This window comes from Grammomys surdaster, unplaced genomic scaffold (genome assembly GCF_004785775.1).
Source record: "Grammomys surdaster isolate TR1022 unplaced genomic scaffold, NIH_TR_1.0 124525, whole genome shotgun sequence".
NCBI classification, from domain to species: domain Eukaryota; kingdom Metazoa; phylum Chordata; class Mammalia; order Rodentia; family Muridae; genus Grammomys; species Grammomys surdaster.
Window position 1 is genome coordinate 157,930 of NW_021619512.1, and position 14,483 is coordinate 172,412.

The following is a 14,483-nucleotide window of genomic DNA, read 5'->3' on the forward strand; positions in this document are numbered from 1 at the left end:
GCTGGAGTGCATGGCAGATGCAATTTCAACATGTGATATTATTGTTTGTAGAGCTGCGGGCTTATGCTCACACACACAGGCGTTCTAACGCGTCTGGGTGCTTGATTTCCATCATGAAAGCTAAAAATCATTGGGATGTGTTTACAGTTTTCTATTCTGTATGACTGAATATGTTCTTTGTGTGTGGGGGGCTCATATTTTCATTAGGCATCAAAAGAACTCAAATCTTCTGCTAATGTAAGTATACATATCTGAAGCTTACGTTTTTTTTTTTTTTAAATATTAGCTTCTCAGGCCAGATATCTCATTCTTGTCTTTCCATCTCTGCCCACAGATATGCAATGCCCTGCATTGGCAGATGCAGTACTCTACAGTGTGTTGGTTAGCCTTCCATCTCTGAACTGTGAAGGCAGGAGAGCTAGCTTTGGAGGAAGGGTCTCATACCTACACTAGGAAGGACTAGAGCGGATCACTGCATGCAAAAGCTACTTAAATCATCTATTACACTAACACAGAACTAAGCAGCCCACAGCTAGTATCTCCTTGAGCTTCGTCTCTCTTGGCTTCCTAGCTACCGTGAGGCAAGTAGATCTGGTCTGCCCACTTGCTGCAATGTTCTGCCTTATCACAAGCCCAAAGGCAAGAGGGCAAACTGACCAGAACCTCACACACTGTGAGCAAAATAAAAGTTTTATATTTTTCAGTTAATAATACCCAGACATTTTCAAAGCCAGAATAAAAAGTTTACTACCACAGATACCTTTCTTTTTATTCTTATTTTATCAATCATTTTTTTTGTTTACACTTCAAATGATATCGCCCTTCCTGGTTATCCCTCCACAAATCCCCCGATCTCATCTCTCCTCTTTCCCTCCCCTTTGCCTCTATGAGGCTACTCCACAACCCACCCACCCACTCCAGCATCACCCCTTCTACCATCCCCCTACACTGGGGCATGAAGCCTCCCTCCCCTCCCACTGATGTCAGATAAGGCAATCCTTTGCTACATATGTATCTGAAGTCATGATTCCCTCCATGTATACTCTTTGGTTGGTGGTTTAGTTCCTGGGAGCTCTGGCTGGTCCAGTTAGTTGATACTGTATGGAGTTGCAATCCCCTTCAGCTCTTTCAGTCCTTCCTCTAACTCTTCCACTGGGGTCCAGTAGGATGTACCAGAGATATCTAAATTTTGTAAATTTTATAAAAATGTAATATTTATTTAGTGCCTTGGAGATGTCCTGTAAGTGAGGAGACAGGAAGCACTGACCCTCGTTAACCTTACTGTAACTATCTATTAGTCAGTTTCTGGTCTGTAGATGTCATATCAGATCACCACAGGGTGTTATGACATGCGTGAGAGCAAACAAGCTCTACTGGGGATGGAAATCATTGGTCTAGGTTTGCAGGAAGGAAATGGGCCGAGAAAGCTAAACAACACCTGAACACAGTCTGGCTCAGTGGGATTCCTCACAGCTTTGTGTTTTCCTCATCCTAGACTATTAAGACTCAAGGATAGTAGAAGTTCAAGAAAAATCTTAAGGATCTGGCCCCAGAAGAAAACTTGGGGTCTGACATGTACTTAGAACATTGTAATGCTTAACTATTAAAAATAAAGTCATTGTCAGAATATTCAGGGACACTCCTTGGCCAGTTCTTTAAGCCCATTTTTATCACAAGCATGGTTTGCCAGATTTTTGTTTGTTTTTTTTTGTTTGTTTGTTTATTTTTACTTCTGGACTCCAGTTTCCTCACCCTTGTTTCCTTCCAGTCCCTTCCCTCTCCACCTCCCTCTTCCCACACCCTTCTTACTTTTCAGAAAATGGCAGGCTTAGCGTGGATATCAACCAGCCATGACTTATCAAGCTGCAGTAAGACTAGCCGCCTTGTCTCATAAGGCTGAACAAGGCAATGTAGCAGAAGGAAAGGGTTCAAAAGCAGGGAACAGAGTCATAGACAGACCCTGCTCCCACTGTTAGGGGTCATACAAGAAGATCAAGCTATACAACTGTAGCATATCTAAAGAGAGCCTAAGTCAGTGCTATGCAGGCACCCTGGTTGGGTGGTTCAGTCTCTGAGAGACCCTCTAGGCCCGTGTTTGCAGATTCTGTGGGGTCTTTTTGTGTGTGTGTGGTGTCTTTGACTCTTTTGGCTCCTACAATCTTCCTTCCCCTCTTGCACAGGATTCCCCAATCCCTGCCTAATGTTTGGTTGTGGGTCTTTGCACCTGTCAGTTGCTGGTTGTTTTACAGGCCTCTCTGTTAACAATTGGGCTAGGCACCAATCTGTGAGTATAGCAGAATATCATTAGAAACCATTTCATTGGCTTTCACTTCTCTCTCTACCTGTCTCGGTCTCTCTCGGTCTCTCTCTGTGTCTCTCTGTGTCTCTCTGTGTCTCTCTCTGTCTCTTTCTCTCTGTTTCTCTCTGTCTCTCTCTCTGTCTCTCTCTGTGTCTCTCTCTGTCTCTCTCTGTCTCTTTCTCTCTGTCTCTCTGTCTCTCTCTGTCTTTCTCTGTCACACACACACACTCACACACACACTCCTTCCAGTCTTGTTTAGTGGCATCTCTGGGATAAACTAGAACTCTAGTGCAATGGAAAGACTCAGGCATCTATGACAGTGGCCCTAAGACTCCTAGTAACAGGGGATACAGAGCCTGAACGGAGGCATTCCTGTAACCAGAGAAAACCTCCAGTAGAGGGCCTGGGACATCAACCCAGCCACAAAACCTCTGACCTACAATTTATCCTGCCTGCAAGATGTGCAGGGTAAAGATGCTGTAGAAATTATGGGTGGACCATCCAATGACTAGTCCATCTTGAGACCCATGGATGAGAGGGAGCCTACCCATGACACAGCCCTGAGAGGTAGGACCTAGAGCCTGGATACACCAGTGACCTAGGATAGAACCACATTTAAAGTGACAGTACATGCATATTTTCACTGACAACAAAGAAAGACGTAAGTATAAATATTACAGATTACTTACATGATTAGTTAATAAGTTACCATTCTGCATTTCCATTTTTTAAATTATAATTAATTCCAATTGTCTTATTGTACATTTAGAAGCATTTAGAATGGAGAAGGAGCATTTAGAATGCTCAAATAAAGGGACAAAACCCACCATTAAGAGTCTCCAAACATAAAGGAGTACTCTTTATCATCACTAGTACAAAGTCGTATTATAGAAAAATACATGTAGAAAATTCTATTTCTATTTAACCTAAGGGCCAATAACTAATTAGAAGCAATGCATAATAGTCAAAATAAAATGCAAAATTGTCTTTTTAATTTTCATACTGAATTCATATTACTAACTTACTTAATATTTCAGTAATGCCATAATACTGATGTATAAAATAAGAAGACTACATGTAACTATCAAGGTCTGTCTCATTAAAGTTAGAATCTGAACATAACTTATTTTTTTTTATAAATAATGTACTCTAATCTCATAAAAAAGCAGAAGTTGAGCTGTGAAATTCAGTAACACCATGTTGCATACCACATTTTCCAAATAGAAAATTCTTGAGCTTCAAATATCATAACTAAAGATAAAATGAATTAAATACAGACTCAGATTTGACCTTGATCCTTCTGCCATTCGACCCAGCACAACATTTAGTTTCAATAGGAGAATAAAGTTAATCATGCATATACATTTTATGTAGTTTACATATTTATGTGTCAAACACATCATTATTGGCTGTTGATACAAAAAGTTAAAAGACAAGATGGTTTCCATCTGTGATGAGTCTTCTGTTAGCCGACAGAAAGAAAACAACTTATGCACAACTGCTTCATTTCATTGAAGTTTTCCAAAAGTAAATGATGTCCCTGTGTGGAAGTGCAGGGCAATCTATTTTAAAGGGGGACCCTTTCATTGGCAACAGTATTAAAGGATGAGATAAGATACACATGCCAAAAACTGAGATGAGAAAATTTCAAACAGTGGGAAATTCAAAGTCCCTGTAACAAGAAAGACCATTGAGATCCAGGAATTAAGAGATCAGTTAGATGGAATCTTGGTGAGCGAAGAGATGAGAGCACAAAATGAGATGAACTGAGAACAGGGATAGATTGTGAGTGTCTGAAGAACATGGCAAAGACTCAGAATTTCTTTGAATGGTCATGAGATGACTGTTTACAGCATATAGATATACGTGTATGTGCCTGTATAAATATGTATTCCCTTGATTGAGACATTTGGAGGGCTTTTAAATACATATGGATATGATATGTGTATATACATATTAAATGCATGCCCACATTTATATGCATAGATATTGAAATAGATACGCACACAGATATATCTGCAGTCAAATGTGTTATAGATTTCCAGAGTCTTAGGAGATTGTTAAAATATGATTTAATTGACAATAAAATATGATAATAAGTTGTCCTAGAGAGATGGTAGTAAAGGGTTCATGGGTCCAAGGTGAGCATTAAGAGGATTTACTGGCAGATTGGAAGATAAAGAAAGCATAAAAGATAGTTCCTAATTTTCTACCTTTAATAACTCTGTGAATGATGACATTATGTTTTTGTGAAGGCCGAGGAAGGACTACAGCTTAGAAAAATATCAGTTTTAGGGAGGAAAGTGAAGTGTTTCAATTTAAAGAATGTTATGCTCTTTTTATACAATGCTAATGATAAATAGTTTAGAAGTTTTGAAAGAATAAATGTTTTAACTAGAAATGTAAATTTAGATCACTGGCATGTATCTGAAGAGACTGAATAAGATGAAGTTAGCTAAAATATAAAGTAAGACAAAGAGAAAAGACAAAGAAAATCCCAGGATGGACCACTAAGGAAGGCCAACATCTCAAGGATGAGGAGGGGACAGGTCCAGAAAAGACACTAGAGGAAACAGCTCATAAGATAAGCTCTGTCCTTACCGGAGCTGGGAAGAGAGCATACTTCTATAGAAATGGTTCATTTCTGAATCTTATTGAGAGATGAAGTAAAATGAGGAGATAAAAGACACTGTGTCTGGCAATGTGGAAGTTGTTGGGAACTAATGATAGTGAGCTCTGTGGAGGGGTGCATGTGAAAGTCAAGCTGAAGTGGGCTACAGAGAACAGAAAGGAAGGAGGGAGAAAGAACTCTTGCAGATAATGACAGAGAAACTTTCAAGTGGGCTGGAAGGGTTGAAGGATGCAAGGACAAGGTGAGTTCTCATTTAAAAAAGACTTAGATGGCATCTCTTAGCTTATGAGCTAGGTCTAGTAAGCTGAAAAGGTGAGTAGACACTTGAGAAGTCCTGCAAATGAAAAGAAAAATAGTTTTTACCATTTGATTAAAATATAGTTGTTTTCTGCCATAATACTCTGCATAAGATTTTTAAATTTTTTCATCTTGCAAAAACACACTAAAAATAACGCTTCTTAAGAAAAATGTCTCAAGTTGTGCAAAACCTATCATTAGACCATTAACATTTAAATTTCAACCAAATAATTGAATATCTAAGTTAAATGTTAAGTAAAACCAACAATATATACAGAGATTTATCATTCCCAGTGGTTGATAAGAGAGAGAAGATAAAATACATAAAATCAAGAGGGAAAATATGTAAATTATTCTCAAGTCAGATTATTGTCAAAACTTGACCAAGTAGTAAACCTTGGAGTGAGTAGCGACTATTCAAGGACTCTATACATAGTGTATTCTACTGTACAAGGAAGGTTTGTGTTCAGTAATTCTTCCTTGGTAGTATAATGTATTATCATGCTATGAAAACTTGTGTGTGAGCTTTCCACTTTGTATTATTATTCTTTGTCTTGATAATAAAACAAGAACTAAGCTGAATTTCATAAACATGCATTGGGTCATAGTAATACTTCAGCTTTCTGAAAACACTCATTAAGCCGTTGCTCTGTGCTTAGCAATACACTGAGTACTATATAGGGACAAAGATTCACAAAAGGGCTTGTTTTTTTTTTTCTTTTTAAATGCCCTGCTTTTTAAAAATATTAATCTCTGTAGGCAGAAATAATAATGAAAACATTGAAACACAGTTTAGTAAAAATAATAATTATGGAACAGCCATAATTAATTCATAACACTTATTGAATATTTACTGTGCATTAGATGCTGTGCGTTTCCCACTTGAGATTCACAGGAATCTTATGAGTCCTGCTAGCACCCATGGCTTTCATAAGACATAGAAGTCTAGATCACATAACTTACTGAGTCAATATTTGAAGTTTAAAGATCTAGATGGTCAGGATCTTTTTTGGGTAGGGGTAGGGGGAAAGAAATCTCTTTATTTAAAAGGTATAGCAATAGCTTCTAGTATTACAATTAATAGCCAGGTTAGTTTTATACTGTCCAAAGTGTTTCTGCTTGTATCTTAAATTTGGGAAAGAAAGGTATTCAGCATGTTGTATTGTTTTCACATGATTGCTACAAAAGTTGGGTTTATTGAACCATTCTCTCCATCTTCTGTAAGTTGGACTTTCATATCTAAATTTTGCTGTAATTACTAAGCATTGTATCACCAGAGCATTCAGTACTGCTAGAATTTATAGGAGAGTGTCAGGAGTGATAGACTCCCCAAAAAGGGAACATGGAGTTGGCATATACAGTCAAAATTTCATGTGGAATTTACTTAGATCTCCCATAGACAATATATATATCAATATATCTGTCTATCATCTATGCATCTATCTGGATAGATATAGATATATGTGATAAAATCTCAAGCCTCAGAGCAATTACCCCAGGAGAGACAATGTGTGGTTGACAAAGACTATAATAGTGAGAGGCTGTGGAACAGGCTTTCTTCAGTGAGAGGCGACTGAAATGATGAAGTCTCAGATGGGTTGGTTATTCTTAGAGGTGTGAAGATGGACAAGACAGAGATGTATATGAAGAAATTAAAAAGAAACACCCACAAAGCAACATGTGAACAATGATCAAGTAACGAAAGGTGATCAATGTTAGATTAACTATGACAAACAACACAAGGGAAAGCCTATTACTCCTTGACCTTAACTTACAAAGGGGGGTTAATAAGAGGACTTACAGCAGAACAAGAACCTGATTGCTGTTCACTAAGATAGATGCCTTCTTCTCTATTCTCTCTTCTCCCAAACCCTTTATCTAAAATGGTGTGATACCTACAAGACATGCTAGGGTAATGACAGCGCGAGGCTTATGGGAGTGACGATTCAACTTAAGGCTTATTTGATGAGATGGGACCCATATTTAAGAAGGCTTGGGTGACCAAGAAACAGATTGGGTAGCCCGGGGACCTAAGGTAACCAAATACAACTGGCCTTAAATAAATAAATAAATAAATAAATAAATAAATAAATAAATAAAGTGTAGTGATAAAATGGCTCCTAATGACTCTCTGCTATACTCATAAATCAGTGCCTTGTTCAGTCATCATCATAGAAGCTTTTTCTTGCAGCAGGTGGGAACAGACACATAGACTCATAGCTAGACATTACACAGAGAGTAAGAGGCTTTGGAACACTCAGACCCAAATGGATGTCTTCATCAAATATCTCTCCTCAGAAATCAGAGAATCCCATAGAAGAGGAAGTAGAAAGAGTGTAAGAGCCAGAGGAGATGGCAAGAAAACAAGGCCTTCTAAATCAACATAAGCAAATCTCATAGCACTCACAGAGGCTTACACAGCATGCACAGGACCTGGACTGGTCTGTACCAGATTCTCTGGGTTTATATTATGGCTTCCAGTTAAGTGTTTTTATGGGATTACTGACTGTGTAAATTAGTGGGTCTTTAATTCTCCTTGGTTCTCTTGGGATCTTTTCCTTCTGTTGGTTCGTCTTGTCTAACTTTGGTTGTAATAGTTTTTGTTTTATTTTAATATATTTTCTTATAGTTAAAAATGAATGAATAATGAAAGACAGACAGACAGGAAGAAAGAAAGAAAAAAAGAAAGAAAGAAAGAAAGAAAGAAAGGAAGAAAGAAAGGGAAAGAAGGAAAGAAAGGGAAAGAAGGAAAGAAAGGAAGAAAGAAAGGAAGGGAGGAAGGAAGGAGGGAGGAAGGAAGGAAGGAAGGAAGGAAGGAAGGAAAAGAAAAGAAAAGAAAGAAAGAAAAAAAGAAAGAAAGAAAGAAAGAAAGAAAGAAAGAAAGAAAGAAAGAAAGAAAGAAAGAAAACATACCCACTCAAGGATAGGTTAGCAACTGAATTGTCATTTTTATCTGATAGGAGATGGAAAATATCTGCTTTCTTGGCCAATGAAGTGAAACCGGGCATATCAATCACTCCAGAACAAGCCTTATGTTCAGTAGTTGACTAACATATTATGGACTCCACAAGTGTTTTTTCGTATGTTTTTTTTTTGTTACTTTGGTATGTGTGTTTGTGTCTGTATGGTGTTTCTTTTTGTGTGTTGTTTTGTTTTGTATTTTTGATTTTGGGAGATCTTATTGTTACACTAGGGTTTTGCTTGTTTGAGAAAGAACTTAAAGTTGAGTTGATATGAGGCAATCTGAAAGGACTTAGGGAGGGAAGTATGATCGAAATATATTTAAGTTAAAATGTTCTAAATAATAAAAACATAATAAAAAAGAAAATTAAGCACGAGTTACTACTTCCTAATAAACAACAAGACATTGGAATTATCGGCTTATGCCATGCAGGAAGTGAGTACAGGAGTAGAGGATACTGCAGTGTGCAAAAATTTGGGGTAAGATTTAAACCTTTTTTTTTGGTATTGATTTTTTTTATTTAATGTATTTATTTTTTTCAAATTGTAATTTATACTCATTCACACAGGGGTTATAAACACAAAATGGCAGGATGTGGGGAAGGGGATGACACTGGAGCGTGGGTGTTCAGGGGGCATACAGATATCTTTCAGAACAGGGTATCGGCTGGTAAGGGTTCAGGGGACAGGTCGCTATGGCTCTGCCTATGATTCACTTGTCCTTATCTAAGTTGGTATTATCTGCCAAGGCTACCTATTTACAAGGTCTATGACTACTCAGGCTAGTAAATTGTCACAAAAGCTGCCTGTTTACATTAGCTTATAGCCATCTGTTTCAGTGTTTATCCACAGAGACCCAAGACTTGGTGTTAGTATACATCTATGACAGGCCTATTGCTGATTTTAGGCCTATGGCTGAATTTAGGCCTTCAGTGTATAAGCAGGGCTGCCCCTGACATCTCCTCCCTTCTCTAAGTATAGACAGGCTGTTCAAAATTGAATATTTGTGGCATTTGTGTTTACTTATCCCAATGGGCTATTTAACTAATGAGAAGTGATTAAATGACTGTGGAATTGGTCTACAAGCTGCATTACAAGAAAAGGACCATAGTACTAATATTTTAAGTAAATGATGTCATATTTATATCTCACTTATTAAGATTGTTTCCAAAACAGTGTTTCTATGAAATGCAATGGTTGGACTCCATGTGCTTGGAGGTCCTTGGTGGGTCTAAAACCCAAGTGTGTCCTGGTAGTGAGGAGTACAGAACTTCAAGAAGACAATATGGCACTGTGGTAGTACCCAAGAGCAGTGACTCCAGCTGCCTGACAGATGAGTCCCTCATTCTCCTCTCTGACTTGCCAGGGTGACAGTTCAGTACATACAGAATCCTTGTCTTCTATGCCTCGGTCTCAAAGCTGGTGCAGATGAAAAGAAAAAGCATTGGGAGGTAGGAACAAATCTGAAAGAAGAAGCTGAAGAAAAAAGGAGTTAAAAGCAAAAGAACGAAAGTGAGTCAGTTGATGTGAACATGAAGGATTTTGTTCCAGTTTCCTACTCAGGTTTTACCAAAAGTCCTAAAGTAACAACAAGAACATCAAAACTCATAGCTCTAAGTGCCTACAAAAAGAAACTGGAAAGACACACACTAACAAGTTGACTGCACAACTAAAAGCTCTAGAACAAAAAGAAGCAAATACACCCAGGAGAAGTAGAAGGCAGGAAATAATCAAACTCAGGGCTGAAATCAACCAAATAGAAACAGAAAGAACAATACAAAATATCAATAAAACCAGGAGTTGGTTCTTTGAGAAAATCAATAAGATAGATAAACTGTTAGCCAGATTAACCAGAGGGCACAGAGACAGTATCCAAATTAATAAAATCAGAACTGAAAAGGGAGACATAACAATAGAAACTGAAGAAATTAAAAAAATCATCAGATCCTACTACAAAGGCCTATACTCAACAAAACTGGAAAACCTGGAAGAAATGGACAACTTCCTAGACAGATACCAGGTCCCAAAGTTAAACCAGTAGCAGATAAACCATCTAAATAGTCCCATAACCCCTAGGGAAATAGCAGGAGTCATTAAAAGTCTCCCCACTAAAAAAAGCCCAGGACCAGATGGTTTTAGTGCTGAATTTTATCAGACCTTCAAGGAAGACCTAATACCAATTCTCTTCAAACTATTCCACAAAATAGAAACAGAAGGAACACTACCCAATTTGTTCTATGAAGCTACAATTACACTCATACCCAAACCCCACAAAGACCCAACAAAGAAAGAGAACTTCAGACCAATCTCCCTTATGAACATCGATGCAAAAAATACTCAATAAAATTCTAGCAAACCGAATCCAAGAACACATCAAAACAATCATCCATCATGATCAAGTAGGTTTTATCCCAGGAATGCAGGGATGGTTCAATATTCGGAAATCCATCAATGTAATCCACTATATAAACAAACTCAAAGAAAAAAACCACATGATCATCTCACTAGATGCTGAGAAAGCATTTGATAAAATTCAACATCCCTTCATGATAAAAGTCTTGGAAAGATCAGGAATTCAAGGCCCCTACCTAAACATAGTAAAAGCAATTTACAGCAAACCAGTAGCCAACATCAAGCTAAATGGAGATAAACTTGAAGCAATCCCACTAAGATCAGGGACTAGACAAGGCTGCCCACTCTCCCCCTACCTATTTAATATAGTACTGGAAGTCCTAGCCAGAGCAATTAGACAACAAAAAGAAGTCAAAGGGATACAAATAGGAAAGGAAGAAGTCAAAATATCGCTATTTGCAGATGATATAATAGTATACTTAAGTGACCCCCAAACTTCCACCAGAGAACTCCTAAACCTGATAAACAACTTCAGCAAAGTGGCTGGTTATAAAATCAACTCAAACAAATCAGTAGCCTTCCTCTACATGAAAGATAAACAGACTGAAAAAGAAATTAGGGAAATGACAACCTTCACAATAGTTGCAAATAATATGAAATACCTTGGTGTGAATCTAACCAAGCAAGTGAAAGACCTGTACAACAAGAACAGAGACATTAAAACAGAAAAATAATTTAAAGAGAACCAATTTAGTTGGCTTCATTTGAGACAAGTGTAACACTACAGAATGGTTTGTGGGAAAGGTATAACTAAATCATTAATCAGTAGCAAATAAAGAGCAATAACAATGTAAAGGACTCAGAAATGACAAGGGAGAGGGTGTTTGTATGAATTATGATGTGGAGAGAAAGACAAAGGAGGGCTGAGAAAAACAGAATGAACAAAATGTAAGAGACAGAAACCAGGAACTAAGTCAGAGTGACAAGATGGAACGCAAATAGCTATTTAGACCAATAAGTTCTCTAAACTACCAAATTTGTAGTCACCATAGTCTCTGAAGAATAGACAGGCCAATGAAACCTTATATGCTCCTTGACAATACCTGGTAAAGTCCTCTTTAGTATCACCAGGACTTGGCAATGTCACACAACCCAGACTAGAGAGAGCATCAAGATGGGGAAGGATCAAGTGTATAGAATGCATCAATTTTCAGGTGGGAAAAGAACAAAGGGTGATCCAGTAGACAGAAGTTGGAAAGCTTCAGTGTATCTTTGTTCAACATATAAAAGTTAATGAGATACATAATTGATTTCAGTCTGATAACAAGTGTTCAGCCATAAGTGTGACATCTATATTGTATTCCTTCCCTGGAAGACCCAGAGAATGTGTTGAAAGATTGTAAGAACCAATCATTGGGATGACTGGGGCAAAGCTTTCTCCTGGACATGGCAGGACTATTGCACTCACAAACTCACATTATCTATGATTGTCTGTGAAATATCTGCATGACATTCATTCAATCCATAATCTAACAAACCTGAGGAAGAGTCAAAAGAGATTCTGCCACACTTAGGATACTAATGATGAATCCTAGGAAAAGGAAAATTGGTTCCCTTTAGGGATATGGTGCTGGTAAGTTGCTCCTGTTATTGTGGATGACCTCACAGCCATGTGTATATGATCAACATTTAGTGTATCATTTAAAAATAAGAAAATTGGTGGCATAAAGTTTAGAAAGGGACTTAGGGAAAGAAATTCAAAAGGAGCTGAAGGGTGCAGTGGGAAATAAGTATGATAGAAGTATATTGTATACATCTATGGAATTCTCAAAGAATGAATAAGACTTGTTACATATTTTAAACTTTTAGTGTAGTTTCCATGGTCAAGAGTCAATTTATAAAGATGAGCTTACTGGAGTTGGCTGTGACCCATGCCTAAGACTAACGAAGTTCAGAGTAACTCAGAATAGTAGCATGCTCATTTAAATTTATATTTATCATCTGCTAACTGTTGACATTTCTTCATTGAAGTGGTGTAATGGTTATTCCTGGTTGTCAGCTTGACTATATCTGGAATAAAGTACAATCCAGATATGGAGGGCTCACTTGTGATTGAGATCTTGAGGCTGGAAGACACAAGCTTTTGACCTGGATCTTGGAATGAAGATTTTGAGGCATAGTAGCCTTGAAAAGCTTAGGCCCAGGCAAGGTAGTACACACCTTTAATCCCAGGAAATTAAGACAAGGAGATCTTGAAGTTCAAGGTCAGCTTGGAACAAAGCAAGTCCCAGATGCATGCAAGGTGGTAAACACCTTTAATCCGGGCCATGCCTTCTGCTGGAGACCTACATAAAGACATTGTAAGAAGGAAGATTCACTCTTCTTTGCCTGTTTGCACTTACTTGCCAGCACATCTGTTGAAACCTACTTCTACAGAAGACCAGCTGAAATAGCTAGCCTCATGGGACTGAGCAACTACTAGATTCTTGGACTTCCTCTTCACATCTGACCATTACTGAGTTAGTTGGACTACAGACTGTAAGTCATCACAATAAATCCCCTCAATATAGCGAGACATTCCATAAGTTCTGTGACTTGAGAGGACCCTGACTGATACAATACAGAGGTCATAGTATTCTCACCCAATATCTCAACTACTCCCTCCTGTACTTCCTAGCTAATTGTGTAGAATTCTGCCCTAATTGTATTGATTGCTCTGTGGCTTCACAAGGTCTATACAGGGTAAACTGAACTGAGGATTCCACTTGTGTAGCTATGGCAAGCCAGCATCCATGCTGAGGTGATCCTCAATGGCACAGCTACTTTTGACTATTCGTGATCCTGTGAGTATCATCTAATATGGACTTTCTAAGTGTGCAAAAACCCCATAGGTTACCCAAACTGGATTTTGGTGGGATCATACTTTGGCCTGTGAATGATGTCCTGAAAGGATGAGGTAGATACTTGTCTGTGTCTCCCCAGAGAAAGAGCTCCTGAAAAAGAATACAAAATAGTTATCTCCATATTCTCACTTCCTCGTAGATATGTGTGCATAGTGTATTAAAATGCATGCCATCAGTTGTTTATTGTTCCCATGGTGCTTCAGTTTTAACTAATCATAGTGTGTATCACAATATAAGAAAATAGCATATTTCCTTATCTGGTTTCTCATCATATACTCAATTGAATTGAATGTCTACAAATATTCGATCAACTTCTTTTTACCTGGAGCTTACCACAGTGCAGGGGATGTTTAAATTTCCAATAAATACTTATTAGAGATATAAAGGAGCAATTAACACATTGATGATTCCATCAAGATACTTCAACCACATATATCATCTTCTCTTCCAACAGGTGAATGGATATTTCTAAACTATGTATTCATGTTAAAGAGCACTAGAGAGCACTGGACAACTCTTGATATCCAACTCTTCATCCGTTTTTGGAGCTACCAGTCTTGTCTATGCATTTGTGCTTAAGAAAACCAGCCCCCAGGACATATTCTATAGTTAATTTCCATGGTAATTAGCATCATAGACTGCTTTCCTTTATGATTGATAGCCTGTTAGTTTTTTTCAGAATATATAAAATGACTTTATAATCCTCTTTCCACTGTTCTAACCATGGGATATGTGACTATAAATTTAATTAACTGGAAATACAGCACAATTAAGTAAATAAATGAAAGGGAAGAAAGAGTTCCCAGTTCTGTCAAGTCCCAATCTGTAGACACTCACTATTCCAGTCAGATGGCTAAAGACATCTCCTTAGTTCAGCCTTCTATGATTTATTTATGAACAAAATCCCTATTGTCTAAAAATCACAAGCAGTTCTCTTCTACATGGATCATTCATGGTGGTTTACTTGGATGCAAATACTATTTTGAAAGAATGCTTAAAATTTGTGGCCCAGATGAGAGGACAGAACAAATTCTTTAAT